A 14,339-nucleotide genomic window follows, 5' to 3' on the forward strand; every position below is an offset into this window, starting at 1 on the left:
TTGGTTATTTGAGTAGAAAGAAGTAATGAAAACAGAATTTAACAGAGTTTATCCTAAAAGAACAAACTAGAGCAAAATCCAGTCATGTTCTACAAGTGCACTTGTTCATCAAGTAAATCCTTGTGGGAAGAACAGCCTAGAATACCTCTCTCATGCTTCTCTTTTCCTTTCCATAAAACAGGAACTTAAGCAATATCATCAACAATAATGATACAATAACAATTCTATTGTCAGGCGCTAATCCATACAACAGTCTTATTAGATAAGTGCTACTATCATTAGCCTATTTTAGAGATCAAGAAATTGAGGTTTGGAAAGATTACATAATTAGCCCAAATTCAAACCTAGACCTGGTTCAGAGTTCTATTAACCACCATCTGTAATATGGAGGTTTCAAAGATAAAAATCCCATTTGTAAACTTACTGTGAAAAGATACCACCTTAAAAGAGGCAAAATAAGTTAGAATAGGAACTTTCTGGGCACCAAACCCTGAAACGAAAATGCTGTATTTGTACTCTGCTCTGACAGGAAGCAAATCTAAATGTATTGTGAAGTACGGTGTGTTCTAAATGTTTTATGAGGTACATCATAAATGTATTGTGATAGTGTTAAGAGCGAGGTCTTTAAGAATTTGAGAAACCTGAATCTGAATCACAGCTCAACTACTTCCTGGGGGTATGATCTTAAACAGGTTACTGAACTACTCTGAGCCTCAGCTGCCTCATCTATAAAATGAGGTTGATACTAGTACTGAGATCATAAAGATATAGTGACGATTAAGTAGACTAACACAGGTAACCTGTCACTGTAGAGGACAGAAGCACCGGCTTTAGAATCAAGGTTCAAACCTAGTCCAACAAGCTAGTAGCTGTGTGACCTTAGGTTGGATACTTTACCTTTGTGAGTACTGGTTTTCATATGTGTAAAATGGGAAAGATAATATCTGCAACTCATTCTATCAACAAATATGTATTAAATGCTTGTGGTACCAGGCACTCCACTCAGTTTGAGGGTAAAAAGATGAATAATCTTTATTTTTAAGGAACCTACAATTTTGTATTATGAGACACAACAAACATAAGAATAATGTATTATTATAAGGATTATGATACAGTAAGGGACCAAAGAAAGGAGTCTACAACTGTATGTGGAAGACTTAGGAAAGGCTTCACAGAGGAGGTGAGGAAGTTGTGAGAGCCAAATTATATATATTCTAGATTGTCAAATGAACACTGAGTGAAAGTAGGCTAGAATTGGAAAATGAGAAATAGAGATTTAATTTTTTATTGTAAAGTATAACACATACAGAAAAGTGTATAGGAAGTAAATGTACAGCTCCATGTATTGTCACAAAGTCACTACAAATGTGTAACCACCACCCAGGTTAAGAAATAGCACCTCACCCCACCCAGATGCACCCCCATGCCCTCTCTATATTACTACTTATTTCTTCTCCTCCAAAGGTCACCATCACTCTCACTTTCAACAGTGTCTGGATTGTTTTGTTCCATATTGTAACTGTAAGATTCACCCATACATTATATAGTATGCTACTGTCTAAAGATAGTACATTTAAATTTTTTCTACTCTCTTGTTAATAGAGATTTAGACTGCTTTCAATTAGGGTTGTTGCAAATAATGTGGCTCTGAATATTCTTGGTGCACATAGGCATGCATACCTGTTGTATATATACCTAGGGATAAAGTTGCTGTGTCAAAGGGCATGCATATGTTCAAACTTAGTAGATAATGCCAAGCTCTTTTCTAAAGTGGTTGCAACAAAATACACTTTCACAAGCAGTGTCTGGGAGTTCCTATTTCTCCATATCCTTCTCCAACACTTGGTATTGTCAGTCTTTTTAATTTCAGATATTTGGAGGAGTATGTAGTGGTTTCTCATTGTTTTAATTTGTATTTTCCTAATTAAAAATGAGGTTGAGCACCATTTCATAAGTTCATTGGCCATTTGGAGATGTTTTGTGAAGTACCTAATCAAGTCTCTTGCCCAGTTTCTAGTCTTTTTCCTGAATTGTCAATCTTGCCTTTTATCTTCTTTACTGTATTAGAGGTAGTCATTTTAAAGTCTGTGTCTGATAACTCCATTATATGGAGTACTTGGGAGCTTGTTTCTATTGTCTGTTGCTTTTCTTGGTTTTTGTTCACAATATTTTGTTCTCTTTTATACATAGTTATTTTTGAATGAGTGATGAACACCATATATGAACAATTGCAAAAGATAATTTGAGGCCTAGAATGAAATTGCCTTACCCAGAGAGCTTTCTTGCAAGTGGCTAGAGTCCCGAGCAATCTGGTATTATCTTAATCCAATTTCAAGGACTGAGACTATTGGAAGCTGGACTTTCGTTCCTGCAAGGGTTGGTCTATTTCTAGTTTCCCATTATTCCTAGTATGTAGGCTTTTGAAGTCCAACTAAAAGCTTTGGGCAGAGTTGCCAGGCCCTCCTCTCCTTGGTGAGCTCTGGACTGCAGCTTTTGTATCTCCTTGCCTCTCGAAGCTGTCAAAGTACTGCTTGGCTTCTCAGTCATTGAATAGGGTCTTCTGGAATCAACAGAGGCCTTATAGGAAAAGTTGCCCCAAATGTCAGACTCATCTCTCTGGCTTCTTGGCCCTCTGGATCTTGGCCTCCAAAATTCTTCATTACTTTGAAGCAATATGTGTGTGTGTGTGTGTGTGTGTGTGTGTGTATATGCATGCACGCACACACATGTACTTTTCACGGTTTCTCTTAATGGGAGGGGCGTCCATATTCCTAGTCCATCATTACCACAGTGGAAATCCTGCTTGAAACATTTATTTTAAAATATTACCTCACATAATCCTCACAATAACCCAAATTATTCTTTTAGCATCACATAGCTAAAAAGTGGGAGAGATAGCAATGGTAGCCTAGTCTCTCTGATTCCAAAGTATAAGTAATAGAACAAAGGGCAATGTGGCAGCTTGCACGGTACATGATTAGAGCTGGCTAATTAGTTTCATTCCATCTCTAACATTTAATGCTAATTCAAGTCTTATAGGAAAAGGAAAAGTCTCTCTGAGTTATACATTTAAGAAAGAAATATATCAAGATAAGAATGCCATATATATATATATCTCAGAAAAAAATAAGTTGAGGCAAGTGACTTCTACAAAATGAAGAATACATTTGTCCCCCCTTTCCATCCTCATTACCATTGCCTTAGTTGAGACTCTAATCATCTCTCATCTGGATCTCTCTCTGCAAGTTCTATTCTGCAAAAGAAGATAAGGATGATCAGACTTCCTATGGCATTAATAGGGTCACCAGCCTGCTTAAAAGCCTTCAAACTAGCTCTGGTAGTTCCCTTGATGCAACATCTCCCTACAACTACCCCTCATTTCCCTGCTCCCTTTCACAGTAAAGTGCTTCAAAACGGTTGTCTCTATACTGGCTGTCTTCATTTTACTTCATTCTTACTTCCCATTTTTTTCTTCTTATACCCATTTCATTCTAGCATCTTTTCTTGAACATTAAAAAAAACACTGCTTATGTTTTAGGTCGCCAATGACCTCCATGTTGCCAAATGCAATGGACAGTTTTCCTACCTCATCTTAGTCTCAGTAGCATTCCACACAGTTGTCAACAGCCTGTTTCCAGAAACAGTACACTAGCTCCTCTTCTGACTTTTCTTCTCCCCAGCAGCTAAATGTTGGTGTCTCAAGTCTTGGTCATAAGAAACACACCTCTCTATATATTCTCTTGTTAAATGAGTCGATCTAGGCCTAGCCTGAAATACTATCTGCTATCTCCCAAATTTACATCATCAATCAGACCATTTCTGAACTTTAGCCTCATTTATTTAACATTTTATTTGGTATTTCCACTTGGATACCTCAGATTCAACATGTCAAAACAAAATGTTGATTCTCACACTACTCAATCCCTCTCCCAGTTTTCCTCATCTCAGAAAATGTCATCTTTCCCTTTCTGCCACTATCATCCTAGTCCAAACTACCATCATTTCTTGCCTAGACTATACCAGTTGCTTCCTGACAGATATCCCTCCTTTTATCTTTGCCTTCCTATAATACAGTCTCCAGAGAGCAGCCAAAATAAACCTTTAAAAGCCTGAATCAGAACATAGAACTGCCCTTCTAAAATCCCCAATCCCTGCTTCTTCTATACATCCAAAGTGGTTATACGTAGTATGAAGAATAGAAACTATAAGCAGCCCTAGAATCATATGTATTTGTGCATATGTCTAACTCTTCCTAAAAGAAAACTAACATATAACTTCATAGGCTCCATAGTGCCTTTCATATTACCAAATACATACTAAGTCAGGGGTCTGCAAACTTTTTCTGTAAAGGGTGAGTTTTTAGATTTTGTAAGCAAGATAGCCTCTATCGTTTGACTACTTATCTCAGCCATTGTAACATGATAGCAGCCATGGACAAGAAATAAACTATTGGCTATGTTCCAATAAAACTTTATTTACAAACCAGGTAGCAGGCTGGCTTTGGCCCACGGGCCGTATTTTGCTGAGCCCTGTACTGTGTCCTGAGTCTCATGTTGACAACATCAAAGAAAAATGAATACTGTGGTAGCCATGAAGGTGCACCATTCAGAGACAGTCAGCTTCCAAGAATGCAATTATCCAACAGCTTCTATCTGCAGGTTCCTTTAGACCATGCTGTTTTTAAGCTGGGGCCATGTGCTTCTCGGGCAGCTCTCAGCCTATGACTGAGCATGGTAGTGGTACAAAAGTTTACCATTTCTGGCCAGCACAGGACAATCTTTGCACATGAGTAATCTTTGCAGAGTGCCCCATTCAGCTGGTTGAGATTTTTTAGAGCTGTGCTGCAATCTGAGGCTTTTCCTCCTCAATTCTCCTTTCTTCCCTCTCTGTTTTTACAGGTGTCAGACCTGCATCACAGTCTAAAGGCAAGTAATGTGATGGCAGCTTAGACCTCAGTGGTAGCGATGCTAGTGGTGAGAAGTGGTCAGATTCTGGACAGATTTTGCCAATAGAGACAACAGGGTTTGCTGATAACGTTTAGATTATGAATTAAAGAAAGGATTCAAGGATGATGTTAAAGATGATTCTATATAATGCAGCTTTGTTTTCTAGTTCATTCATTTCTGCTATTTTTATTATTACTTGCCTTCTATTCTCTTTAGTTTTATTTGGTTGTTCTGTCTCTGAATTCTTAACTTGAATACTTAATGAATTAATTTTAAGCCTTTCTTCTTTTTTAATATAAGCATTTAAGGCTGTAAATTTCTCATGAATAATATTTAGCTGCATACCATGAGTTTTGATGCATAGTATTCTGTTCCATTCAGTTGTAAGTATCCTTTAATTTCAGAATTTCTTCATGGACACATGAGTTGCTTAGAAGTGCATTTTCCAAGTTCCAAAAATATGAGTTTTTCCTAATCATCTTTTTTAAAATTTCTAATTTATATGCACTGAGGTCAGAGGAAGTAGTCTGAAGAAGATCTCTTTAAAAATTTGTTCAAATGAGTTGTAAGGCCTGAGATGTAGTGAAATTTCATAAAAATGCTGTGTCAGCTTGCTGAAAATTCTGTAATAATTTGGCATAGTGTTCTATATATTCCATTAGGTTAAGCTTGGTAATTGTGTTGTTCAAATCTGTATCCTTATTGAATTTTTATCTGCCTGGCATAAAAAATACAGAGAGAAAATTGTTCAAAACTCCCACTATGATGTGGATTTGTATCTCCTTGTAGTTCTTTAAATTTTGCCTTATATATTTTGAATCTATGTTATTAGGCATATTCAAGTTTAGAATTTCTGAATTCTTATGGTGACTTGAAACTTTCATCACTTTGTAACCATCTTTTATTTTGTTTGATTATAAATACAGCTATACCACCTTTCTTTTGATAGTATTTGCCTGATATATCTCTCCCCACTATCTGACCTTCAACCTTTATGGGTCCTCATGTCATAGACATGTCTCTTGTAAAGAACACTTGGCTTTTTTAAAATGAAAACCTAGTCATGTAATCATTTGACTTTTAGCATTAGTTTTAATTTGTTATGATTTTTTAAAATATAGCTGAATTTCTTTCAGCCATTTTGTACTTTCCATTTGTACTACTTTCTCTACGTTTTTTTTCTTGCCTTCTCAACTAACGTTTCTTTTTTCTTACTCCATTCTTTTTTCCCTTACAGATTTGTAAGTTATAGCCTCTGTTTTTATTTTTAGTTGTTATTCTTAAAATTCAAATTTAATTTATAGTCTATACAATGTCCTTGGAATATTTTGACTCTTATAATCTCCTGCTGAGTTAAATGCTAATTTTAAAACATTTTATTGAAATATACCTACAGAACATTGCACATTAGTGTACAGCTCACTGAATTTCTACAAACTGAACAGATTATTTAACTAACCAGAAGCTGTATCCAGAAATAGAACATTACCAGTACTCCGGAAGGCCCCCTCAGATACCATTCTAGTCATTACAGGCACCCCAGACCCACAAAGGCAGCCACTATCCTGGTTCTAGCAAAATAGATTAGTTTCACTTATATTTTTTATACCATACATATAGTATGTACTCCTTTGTATTTGGTTTATTTTGCTCAACATCATGTTTGTGAGATTCACTCATATTGTTGGGTGTAGTTATAGATCATTTATGATCAAGAGTGCATAGTATTTCATTGGGTAAATATACCCCCATTTATTTATTCATTCATCTGTTGGTCATTTGGGTGGTTTCCAGTTTGGGGATTGCTATAAATATTCCAGTATGTCTTTTTAGCAAACACATACCTTTCTATACGATATATATCTAAGAATGGAATTGCTGAGGATTAAGGTATGTATATGTTCAGCTGTAGTAAGATACTGCCAAATAATTTTACAAAGTTCTAGTTCCTCCACCCCCTCATCCGCACTTGGATATGTACTATTTTTAATCTGTTTCAGTTTTTGCTATTTTTAACCTTACAAAGTAGATATTATTATTTTATACTGTTAATATTTTAGATTTACCAATATGTTTTCCTTTTGGAGCCTCACCACTCCTTTTTTCCACTTTTTATTTTTTTAGTATAATTGACACACAGTGAAATGCACAGATGTTAAGTGTAATCATCCTTCCTTCTTGAATATCACACCTCTTTCTGGGATTATTTTTTTCTTTTTCCTGAAGCACATCATTTAGAAACTTATTTAGAGAGTCTGTTGATGGTAATCTCTGCTTTTGATTTCTAAAATGCCTTTATATTGCCCTCATACTTTTAAACTTTTAATTATTAAAGTATTCAAACATATTTAAAAACTGAGAGAAGAATATAATTAACTTCCTTGTACCTCCTGTCCAGCTCAACAATTATCCAATCATGCCAACTTTCTTTCATCTTTACCCCACATAATTTACCCCCACCTGGATTATTTTGAAGGAAATTCCAGGCATCTTATGAATTCATCCGTAAACATGTCAATATAAATCTCTAGAATATAATAAACTCTTTAAAATTAAAGATAACTACAATATCATTATCACACTAGGAAAAATTAATGATTATTCTTTAATATTTGAGATCATTGAATATCCAGTCAGTGTTACAGGTTCATGTTTCTCATGTCTCTTTTAATTGATAGGATTCCCCCTCCATCTTCTTGTTTTCCTTGAAATTTTCTGTTCAGGCAATTGGGTTGTTTGTTCTGTTGTGTTTCCCAGAGTATGGATTTTGCAAGTTGTATCCTTTTGGTTTCATCTGAGTTCATTCGAACTCAAACCAACTAGCTATGTACAATCCTGAACCAAAGAACACACATATAAACCAGGCCATCAGAATTTACACTTCTTCTAGAGGTATGCAAACAAGGATGGCATCATCTCCATCCAACGTGAAGTGCTAGGCACCCTCCATGTTTACTTACTATTCCTTTATAGTGTTTTACATGTATACCAAATGGTGACTTAAAACAACTAACAAAATTTAACAAAAAGATTAGATATCAGATAGAACTTTGCAGATAATTTACAATTACTAGACAATTTAATTCAAAAAGTAAGGAAGGGCTTCCTAGGTGGCGCAGTGGTTAAGAATCGGCCTGCCAATGCAGAGGTCACGGGTTCGATCCCAGCTCCAGGAAGATCCCACATGCCGTGAAGCAACTAAGCCCGTGTGCCAAAAAATAAATAAATAAATAAGGAAAACATCAACTACTTTAAGAAATGTATGTGCTAACATGGGGAAAGGTAGATGGAGAATTTGAAATTTTTAACTTAAAAACATATTTCTTTCAAAAATCAAGGAAAATGAGAACCTACTGTACAGCACAGGAAACTCTACTCTGTGCTCTGTGGTGACCTAAATGGGAAAGAAATCCAAAAAAGAGGGAATATATGTGTACGTATGGCTGATTCACTTTGCTGTACAGCAGAAACTGACACAGCAGTGTAAAGCAACTCTACTCCAATTTAAAAAAGTAAAATAAAAATATACAGTTGAGTAAAGACAAAAACAAATCAAGGAAAAGCTAGGTGTCAAACTCCTCTGCTAAAAATGATGGTATTTTAAATTATATAATAAAGTATTTACTTAATCTGAATTCTTTAGGGGAGGTCTTAAATGGTCATACTCTCAATGGAAATAAATCTTTTAATAGCTGTCTTATTTAGGTATAGTCCTCTGATGACAAGGCAATTTTCTGATTGCACATCACATTTTTATTGTACTGTGATCACAGATGAGTCACTAAGTAAAATGATTAATCACAAATCAATGTTGCTAGGCTCACTGAGTGACTATTCTTCCCTTGAAAGGCAGTTATGAACTCTAAATCTATAAGCTAATGAGTTTATTCTAGCTATAAACAGACACAAGAATCAGAGTATTCAGGAAATTTGTATGCAATAAACCTAAAATGATGACTACCTTAAAATAAATTTTGGCATAATTCTATCATACAGGGTATTGTGCAAATATATAAAATGAAATCAAATATATACAGATAAATTTTGGATAGTGGAATACTAAGAGAACTATGTTAATGCAATAAAATTTTAAAATAAGAGAATTTTAATACATCACCATGACATTAAAGAATCATAAATTATCTTCATTTCATCAGCCTATAAATGGCTGTACTTAATGTTGCAATGACCAGAACTTGTAACCTTAATAAGTAGCATTGTCATGGCCTAAGTCATGTTGAAAGGAACAGGGCTTTACAAAGAGACAAACAGTATTCATGCTTTCAATAAATATCCTCTTTCAAAAACAGGAGAAAATGAAGAACAACATTGTTTAGATTTTGTAAGTAACTCTATTTGATTTGAAATCTCCATTAATCACAGATTAACAAAGCTATTATTAATATTAAATTAGCAAAGTTCTTTGCACATGTGCAAGGAACCATGGGGATGTAAAAATGAAAATGAAGACTAGTGGGGAAGTCAAACCCTGCTAATTGTAAGGAAGAACGGCAAACAGGCTAAAGCTCCTTTAGATTACTTCCTTTCTAATTTCTTGGCATTAAAAAATAGCTTTCCTTTAATGAAATGCATCTTGGTTCCATCTTTTGTGAAACGCTGAAAACCAAAGCAAAATCATGTAAGCCATGTGAGGGCAGAGACTGTGTCTGCTTATTTACCACTTATCCCCTAGTGTTTAACACAGTGCCTAGCATATAGTAGGCATCTTATTGCTAAATACATAGATGAGGAAGCAGCAGCTCAGTTTTCCTTTGCAGAATAACAAGGATGCAACAGAGGTCATTTCATTGTATATTTAGTAAATAATGTATTAGTTATCTATTGTTGCATAATAAATTACCCCAAAATTTAGCAGCTTAAAACAACACACATTTATTATCTTACAGTTTCTGTGGGTCAGGAATCTGGACATGACTTAGGTGGGTGCTTGAGCTTAGGATCTCTCACAAGGCTGTAGTCATCTCAAGGCTCCGCTGGGAAGGATCTGCTTCCTAGCTCACGATTGTTGGCAGGATTCAGTTCCTCGTGGGCTGAACAGGTCTTGGTAGAATTACCAAGGCCTCAGTCCCTTGGTTCCTTGTCATGAAGGCCTCTTTGCTGAGCATGTCACAGCATGGCAGCTTGCTTCATCAGAGTGAGCAACCAAGAGGACAAGAGAGAGTACAAGCATGACGGAAGTCACAGTCTTTTGTAACGTAATCACAGAAGTGACATCCCATCCCTTTCACTGTATTCTGTCAGAAGCAAGTCACTAGGTCCAGCCCACATCTAAGGGAAGGGGATTACACAAAAGAGTGAATCACCATGATCTTTGGGGGCCACATCAGAAGGTGAATACTACAAATGCTGAGTAGAGTGCTTGATTTGAGTGTGGGGTAAATGAAGAAATGCTTAGACGATGAAGTAGTTTGGAATGAGGCCAACCGGGGAGGCTCTTGAGATGTCCTAAGTTGTCTGAACTTGGTTCTGATGCTTGCTACTCAAAATGTAGTTCATAGATGAGCAGCATTCATATCACCTAAATACTTGCTAGAAAGACAGAATCTTGGGCTCCTACCACAGACCCACTGAATCAGAGTCTGCCATTTTAACAAGATCCTATGTACATTAAAGTTTTTAAAATGCCGCTCTTGTTGCTGAGGAGAAAACAGCTTTTGTGAAAAGACTGAACACGGAGGGAAGAGGAGGAGAAATAAATCAAAGATGACTACATTTTTTTAAAATACAAGATCAGATTTGGTCTGATCATGGCATTAGATTTACAGAAGAATATGGTTGACCCTCAATATCAGTGGTTCCCATACTTAATTCTGCATTAGAATCACCTGAGGAGCTTTTAAAAAGCTCCTTGGAGAAATGCTGATTCTACAGCTGGAACATCATGTAGTGCCAAAAATAAAGTGCTCAAAATACAGAGCGATAGGGGTAGGTCAAAAAGACACTGGAGCCAACCTTTAAGAGTTCCCAATATCCAAAACTGGAAAAATTTGAGCAACAAAATAAATTACATAGTATTAGGTTATAACCCAAAGTATAAAATAAATATCCATGAATCCATACTGACATAAATGATTGAATAAATAAATAAATGGAGAGGCAAATCTCCAGGAGGTACAAATTTCCCCTCTCCCACTGAGTATGGGCTGGACTGAGAGACTTGCTTCCAAAGAACAGACTCTGAAAAGGGAAAAATAGTAGCTTTGCAATGGCTAATGCTAGCCAGGTGATCAAAGTCAGCATGACTAGTGTTAAAGTCATGTTGATAGTATGTACCCTTCAGGATGATGTGATGAGAATGGTACCTCACCTCTGTGGTAATCTTCCCCTAATCTCAAAAGCCCAGTTTAACCATGAGAAAAACTTCAGATAAACCCAAACTGAGGATGACATTCCACAAAATACCTGACCAATTCACTTCATATTTGTCAAAATCATGAAAAACAAGTGAAGACAGAAACTGTCATGGACTGGGGGAAGCTAAGGAGACATGATGATTAAATGCAATGAGAGATCCTGATCCTGGATTGGATTCTGGAATAGAAAAAGGACATTAGTGGAAAAACTAGTGAAATCAAATCATGAGTGAAGAAATAACTGAATAAATCTGTAATTTAGTTAATAGTAATGTACCAACGTTGATCTTTTAGTTTTGACAAATGTACCATAATTATGTAAGATGTTAACATTAGGGCACTGGGTAACAGGTATACAGGAATTCTCTGTGCTATCTTTACAACTTTTCAGTAAACCTAACATTATTCCAAAATAAAATGTTCATTACAAAATAATAGATGTCCAGGCCCTACTTCCTGAGATTCTGATTTAATTTGTCTGGGTGAGAGAGGTGGGGCAGGTGGTTAAGCACCATTATTTTCTAAAAATTCCCACGGTGATTCTGGTGTTCAGCCAGAGTGGAAGATCATTATACAAATAGTTTCAAACACAGGTGTGCATCAGAATCCTTAGTGAGGTGGGGTTGGGGCATGTTAAAACACAGATTCCTGGGCCCCCAATCCCTGAGTTTGTGATTTGATAGGTCTGGGGTAGAGCCTGAGAATCTGCACCTCTTAAAAGTTCTCAGGTAATGCTGATTTTGCTGGTGTGGGGTCCACCCTTTACCTACTGCTCTACACCAAAATCTTATGATGAATTCTCTCAAAACACTGTGAAAAGTAACGGCATGATACGAAGCAGTGTTATACAGTGCAAAGAGCACTAGTCTATAGCTCAAGAGACTTGGATTCTAATCCTTATCATCATTCAGCTATAGGACCTGGATGAAGCACTTCTCTCTTAGCCTCAAGTTTCTCATCTGCAAAATAGAGAGACTGGTTTAATGACTATTAAATCAAAAAATACAATACCTTTTCAACTTTTCAGATTACTGTCTAGTTCTGTTATCTCAGACTTGATAAACAATTCCGTGAAATCTAACCCAATATTTCTAAAACATTAGTGGAAGAGTTTTCTCTAGAATACATGCTATGATTATGAAGTAATGAAGACTATTTTAGTCAATAAGCCAGAGCTAATATATTCATATTAATAATATCCACATTTCATTTCAACACCAAACACCTAGTCCCACAATGATGTTGTCATTGCCCAAAATACTCTTGGAACTCTTTTAATATACATCAAGGCCAGTTTTTAGGCCACACGAGAAAGCCAGCCTTTTAAAAATCACACCTCATTGACCAAATGTAGCCAGCTTTCTTACCCACATGTAACCACTAGACAGCCGTCCAAATGACCCTTGGTTATTTCTAAAAACCAAAATTGCCCTAAAAGAACAGAATCTTAGTCATTAGTGGGAAAAAAACTCATTTGAGGACTTGATAAGAGATACACAGCCCTCCCCAGAAAAATACATCAGCATGCAAAAAAGTTTTGTAGACAATTTTAATCCCTAGACTCTCATTTAGAAAGTCCCAATCTGGGGAAATAAAGATTTACCACTACTACGAAAATCTAAATGTTCTGAAAAGAATCAGAAGGAATCCTTTGGAGGCAGCTTCTCTGAAGGAAACAAATGCACACTAGGAAGAGCACTGGGCTTGGGCTGTGAATAAGGCACCTCAAGATTTGGATTCTGATTTGGCTATGTCACTAACCAATTTGGAGCAAAGAAGTCACTTTCCTCTTAGTGTCAATTTCCTCATTTGCAAAATGGAGGAGGAAAAGGGACTGAGCTACATCAATGGTTCTCCATGTGTTCATTGGACCAGCATCAGCTTCACCTAGGAACTCTAAAAATGCCTACTGAATGAGTAACTCTGGGAGTGGGGACCGGCCACCTGTGTCTTAACAAGCCCTCCAGGGGGTTCTGATGTACACTCAAGTTTAAGAAGTACCAAGCTAAATGATCTCTAAAGTCTCTTCAAGCTCTCAAATTCTACAGTTTATTTGGAAAGTATAAACCTCAGTGAGTTAAAATACAAAACCAAAACCAATAGTCTCCGTCACATCTGTTAAAAAATATATTCTGAAATTAATTTCTAAGGGATTAAAAGCATAAGACTCTCTATTCTTACCTTATGTCCTCCACAGTACGCATGCATAACTTTTTACAAATACTAGGCATTCGTATCTTTACCATGTGGTTCAATCTGGCTGAAAAAGAAAATTCTTTGACCCAGAGGTAGGTGAGACAGAAAATACCTGGTTCGGGCTTTCTAGGTGGCGCAACGGTTAAGAATCTGCCTGTCAATGCAGGGGACACGGGTTCGAGCCCTGCTCCAGGAAGATCCCACAGCAGGTGGAGCAAGTAGGCCCGTGTGCCACAACTATTGAGCCTGCGCTTTAGAGTCCATGAGACACAACTATTGAGACCATGTGCTGCAACTACTGAAGCCCACGCGCCTAGAGCCTGTGCTCCGCAATGAGAGAAGCCACGGCAATGAGGAGGAGCCCACGCACCACAACGAAGAGTAGCCTCCACTCACTGCAACTAAAGAAAGCCCGTGCACAGCAACAAAAGACCCAACACAGCCAATAAAATAAATAAATAATTAAAAAAAAGAAAAAAAGAAAATACCTGGTTCAATTTATCTTGAACAGTTATTTCCCTCCCTTCTGCCTGCTATCCAGATTATTCCATGGCTTTATTAACAAAGTAGTAGGGAAAACAACTGGACTTTGTTTTTATCTAAAAGCAATACATATCTCATTTTCACTGAAAATGTGCTCACGACACACCATCAGGACTTATTAAGCAATAATAAAAATAATTATTCTACCTTAGTGCTAACAAAAGCAGAATGACTTTGAAATTAATAAGACTAATGGTTATGGTTTTGATTTCAAACAACTAAACCAGATATTTGATATTAAGGAATTATTTTTAATGAGATATATCATAGTTACATATAA

This window comes from Hippopotamus amphibius, chromosome X (genome assembly GCF_030028045.1).
Source record: "Hippopotamus amphibius kiboko isolate mHipAmp2 chromosome X, mHipAmp2.hap2, whole genome shotgun sequence".
NCBI classification, from domain to species: domain Eukaryota; kingdom Metazoa; phylum Chordata; class Mammalia; order Artiodactyla; family Hippopotamidae; genus Hippopotamus; species Hippopotamus amphibius.